The following is a 5,000-nucleotide window of genomic DNA, read 5'->3' as shown; positions in this document are numbered from 1 at the left end:
GGACTTGGGCTCGGCGCGAGGCGTCGGGGTAGTGGACCCTCCCAAACACCACATGCCACGACAGGCGGCAGCCTGCGGGGTTCGGTGCTGGACTCTTCCCTGTTCGCTCGCCGCTACTGGGGGAATCCTTGTTAGTTTCTTTTCCTCCGCTTAGTAATATGCTTAAATTCAGCGGGTAGTCTCGCCTGCTCTGAGGTCGTTGTACGAGGTGTCGCACGCCACACCGCCAGCCGGCTGTGCACGCTACCGAGAAAGTACCGGTATGCGAACCGCCAGGCGACGGGCGCGCATCGCACGTTTAAGGAGACGCGGCCGGCCACACAGGCGACCACGACACTCCCACGTCTCCGAAGCGGGACAAACGCCGCGCGCTTCAGTATACGTAGCCGACCCTCAGCCAGACGTGGCCCGGGAACGGAATCCATGGACCGCAATGTGCGTTCGAAACGTCGATGTTCATGTGTCCTGCAGTTCACATGTCGACGCGCAATTTGCTGCGTTCTTCATCGACCCACGAGCCGAGTGATCCACCGTCCTGGGTGATCTTTTCCTTTTCAGTCTCCCACTGTCTCTTTCAAGACAGTAGCATTTGCGGGACTGAGGCGTCTGACGGCCCCTGTTCCACTATTTTTTTTGTGTCCAACGGCCTCACAGCCGATGGGCGTCGTACGGCTCCACACCGGAGCGGACAGGCACTCGGGCGAACGTCATTCAAAACCGGCGCCAGGCGCCAGGTACCGCAGGCCAGCCGCTCCAGAGCTTCAGCGCTCGTACCACACAACAACAACAACACTTCCGCTAGTTTTGAGAGGCACGCGTGGTTCCGCACGCGGCGCACGGCCACTGCCGTACAGGTAGCGTGTTGCGCGACACGACACGCACATCGAAAGACATGCAGTCTAGTCGGTAATGATCCTTCCGCAGGTTCACCTACGGAAACCTTGTTACGACTTTTACTTCCTCTAAATGATCAAGTTTGGTCATCTTTCCGGTAGCATCGGCAACGACAGAGTCGATGCCGCGTACCAGTCCGAAGACCTCACTAAATCATTCAATCGGTAGTAGCGACGGGCGGTGTGTACAAAGGGCAGGGACGTAATCAACGCGAGCTTATGACTCGCGCTTACTGGGAATTCCTCGTTCATGGGGAACAATTGCAAGCCCCAATCCCTAGCACGAAGGAGGTTCAGCGGGTTACCCCGACCTTTCGGCCTAGGAAGACACGCTGATTCCTTCAGTGTAGCGCGCGTGCGGCCCAGAACATCTAAGGGCATCACAGACCTGTTATTGCTCAATCTCGTGCGGCTAGAAGCCGCCTGTCCCTCTAAGAAGAAAAGTAATCGCTGACAGCACGAAGGATGTCACGCGACTAGTTAGCAGGCTAGAGTCTCGTTCGTTATCGGAATTAACCAGACAAATCGCTCCACCAACTAAGAACGGCCATGCACCACCACCCACCGAATCAAGAAAGAGCTATCAATCTGTCAATCCTTCCGGTGTCCGGGCCTGGTGAGGTTTCCCGTGTTGAGTCAAATTAAGCCGCAGGCTCCACTCCTGGTGGTGCCCTTCCGTCAATTCCTTTAAGTTTCAGCTTTGCAACCATACTTCCCCCGGAACCCAAAAGCTTTGGTTTCCCGGAGGCTGCCCGCCGAGTCATCGGAGGAACTGCGGCGGATCGCTGGCTGGCATCGTTTATGGTTAGAACTAGGGCGGTATCTGATCGCCTTCGAACCTCTAACTTTCGTTCTTGATTAATGAAAACATACTTGGCAAATGCTTTCGCTTCTGTTCGTCTTGCGACGATCCAAGAATTTCACCTCTAACGTCGCAATACGAATGCCCCCGCCTGTCCCTATTAATCATTACCTCGGGTTCCGAAAACCAACAAAATAGAACCGAGGTCCTATTCCATTATTCCATGCACACAGTATTCAGGCGGGCTTGCCTGCTTTAAGCACTCTAATTTGTTCAAAGTAAACGTGCCGGCCCACCGAGACACTCAACAAAGAGCACCCTGGTAGGATTTAAACGGGGTCCGCCTCGGGACGCGAAAGCACCCCTTCGGCTCGCCCCACCGGCAGGACGTCCCACGATACATGCCAGTTAAACACCGACGGGCGGTGAACCAACAGCGTGGGACACAAATCCAACTACGAGCTTTTTAACCGCAACAACTTTAATATACGCTATTGGAGCTGGAATTACCGCGGCTGCTGGCACCAGACTTGCCCTCCAATAGATACTCGTTAAAGGATTTAAAGTGTACTCATTCCGATTACGGGGCCTCGGATGAGTCCCGTATCGTTATTTTTCGTCACTACCTCCCCGTGCCGGGAGTGGGTAATTTGCGCGCCTGCTGCCTTCCTTGGATGTGGTAGCCGTTTCTCAGGCTCCCTCTCCGGAATCGAACCCTGATTCCCCGTTACCCGTTACAACCATGGTAGGCGCAGAACCTACCATCGACAGTTGATAAGGCAGACATTTGAAAGATGCGTCGCCGGTACGAGGACCGTGCGATCAGCCCAAAGTTATTCAGAGTCACCAAGGCAAACGGACCAGACAAGCCAATCCGATTGGTTTTGATCTAATAAAAGCGTCCCTTCCATCTCTGGTCGGGACTCTGTTTGCATGTATTAGCTCTAGAATTACCACAGTTATCCAAGTAACGTGGGTACGATCTAAGGAACCATAACTGATTTAATGAGCCATTCGCGGTTTCACCTTAATGCGGCTTGTACTGAGACATGCATGGCTTAATCTTTGAGACAAGCATATGACTACTGGCAGGATCAACCAGGGAGCTGCGTCAACTAGAGCTGAGCAGCCGGCCGCCCGGGAGTGTGTCCCGGGGGCCCGCGCGAACACGCAAGCGTCCGCTCAATTATTCTGCAAACAGGAGGAGGCCGAGCTCCCCTGCACGATACACCTCGAAACCCTCTCAGGTCCCGGCGGCGCGCAGCGCCGTCCTAGGTACTTGGTCGGTTTCGAGAGAGGCGCAATCGCCCGGAGTTAGGCGAGTAGACGGTTTTAGTGCGAACACCCTTGCTCCCAACTGAGCTTGCCGCTGCCGACAGAGGCCCGGGAGCGTGCTGTCGTGGCATTGCCGGCGGGAGACAACACGCGCCACCTATGGTGACCGGCAGCTCCAACGCCAGCGCCACACAAGGGCAAAGCCCCACTTGGGTGCAGAAGCGAACTCTCCCAGCACAGCGCACGCGCCAACACGTCCGCACAACTGCGATACAAACCACCTGCGAGAACCGCTGGGGCGACCGAGCAGCAGACGGCGTCGCGGCGCCGAGTGCCAGGCGGCGGCGCATCCTCAACGCACACAGTCCTCAATCAGACCAGCACACTGCAGATGTCCACCGCGCTTCGCACCGGGCTCGGCTGAACCAACTTTGGCCGCCAGGAGCCGCGTGCAGGGTGCGCCGCAGCGTAGCTGCGCCGCCTGCCGGGCCCGTCGGCTGGCGCTCCTGCCACTCGGCGCCCCCCACCAGCCGGCTGTTGCGCGTGCGCCCACGCAGCGCGCGGCCAACACGCCGGGCGGCCCCCCTTCACCGGCCGGGAACAGTCCCACCAAGCCACCGCCGCGTATCGCTTCATACCCACATGGGCCTAGTCACGTGTGTGGATGTGGCGGGTACCGCTGAAACAACCGGTTAATAGCTGTACCGATCGTCGCCATCACAGATTCACCTCCAGCGTGAACAACCGCTCAACAACGGATTTCCAGTTCATTTGCGTATCTTGGGCAGTAAACGTAGATGTCCACCTACATTTGCGAATTCAACAATTCTTGCATGCCAGGATGTCATGTGTCACGACACGCTACATCAGACCACATACACACTGCGACATGTGCAGAAGAGAACACGTGGAAGGTGGCCCGCGCAAGTATGCGATGTCCCTTCCGCGATCCACTGTCAACCGGCATCTGCGGCATGTCCCAGATATGGAACGCGGTCCACCAGGGTAGCACTTTGTGTGAGGCAATACGACAAAGTCGGAATACACGCGTCACTACATCAGACGGCTCACGCTGACCTGACCTGACCTGACCTGACCTGACTCACCGCACCACCACCCCCAGCGACCCAGGGTGACATACAATGCGTTCGTACGTTCCTCCCACACGCCTCTACGGCGTACCACAGTGCAACCTAGCTGTTATTGGGAGACGAGACAAGTAGCATCGAGCACAACATATGGAAATTGAGATTCGACACCGTTGGGCACAGCCAGCGTACAGTCACACGTATCACACTACTTCACTCTGTACGTAACTACCGATGATCGGTACAGCGTGTGGGTTACGCGTACGACATCAGCGGACAATGGACACAGACCATACCACGACGTACACTGAGGGCGTCGACATCTGAATGCAACTGAACAGCTGCGAGGCTCATTTAACACTCACACGCCAGACCGACCAGCTTGAGAGGACAGAGACACAAAGAGGGGGACAGAGGGGGGGGGGGGCCGATATAGTCCTATTGCAGTACAATTGACAGTGGATAGCGGGAATATGTGGAAAGTAAGCAACACTCGCAAGACATCTACATGAGGATAACAACGACACCAGAGATTCCGAGCAGTGAACTATGTTAGGCAAAGGGACAACGTGGGTTAGGTTAAGGGACAACGTGGGTTAGGTTAAGGGACAACGTGGGTTAGGTTAAGGGACAACGTGGGTTAGGTTAAGGGACAACGTGGGTTAGGTTAAGGGACAACGTGGGTTAGGTTAAGGGACAACGTGGGTTAGGTTAAGGGACAACGTGGGTTAGGTTAAGGGACAACGTGGGTTAGGTTAAGGGACAACGTGGGTTAGGTTAAGGGACAACGTGGGTTAGGTTAAGGGACAACGTGGGTTAGGTTAAGGGACAACGTGGGTTAGGTTAAGGGACAACGTGGGTTAGGTTAAGGGACAACGTGGGTTAGGTTAAGGGACAACTTGAGTTAGGTTAAGGGACAACTTGAGTTAGGTTAAGGGACAA

The 5,000-nt window shown here is 55.7% G+C and overlaps 3 non-coding genes across 3 annotated transcripts in view; all 3 read right to left on the bottom strand.

Moving 5' to 3' along the window:
• Positions 1–199, bottom strand: part of LOC126325646 (large subunit ribosomal RNA) — a 4,222-nt gene extending 4,023 nt beyond the window's left edge. Inside the window, exon 1 of the ribosomal RNA XR_007560245.1 lies at positions 1–199. This exon is cut by the window's left edge and continues 4,023 nt beyond it. This is a non-coding gene — a ribosomal RNA (large subunit ribosomal RNA).
• Positions 200–387: 188 nt separating this feature from the next.
• LOC126325656 (5.8S ribosomal RNA) lies at positions 388–542 on the bottom strand. The gene has a single exon (XR_007560253.1). It is a non-coding gene; the product is annotated as a 5.8S ribosomal RNA (ribosomal RNA).
• Positions 543–907: 365 nt separating this feature from the next.
• On the bottom strand, positions 908–2,800 carry LOC126325676 (small subunit ribosomal RNA). The gene has a single exon (XR_007560273.1). It is a non-coding gene; the product is annotated as a small subunit ribosomal RNA (ribosomal RNA).
• Positions 2,801–5,000: the final 2,200 nt, after the last annotated feature.

Source organism: Schistocerca gregaria, unplaced genomic scaffold (genome assembly GCF_023897955.1).
Source record: "Schistocerca gregaria isolate iqSchGreg1 unplaced genomic scaffold, iqSchGreg1.2 ptg000932l, whole genome shotgun sequence".
Classification (NCBI taxonomy): domain Eukaryota; kingdom Metazoa; phylum Arthropoda; class Insecta; order Orthoptera; family Acrididae; genus Schistocerca; species Schistocerca gregaria.
The sequence above is the reverse complement of the archived record's forward strand: the minus strand, read 5'-3'. Positions and strand labels throughout refer to the sequence as shown.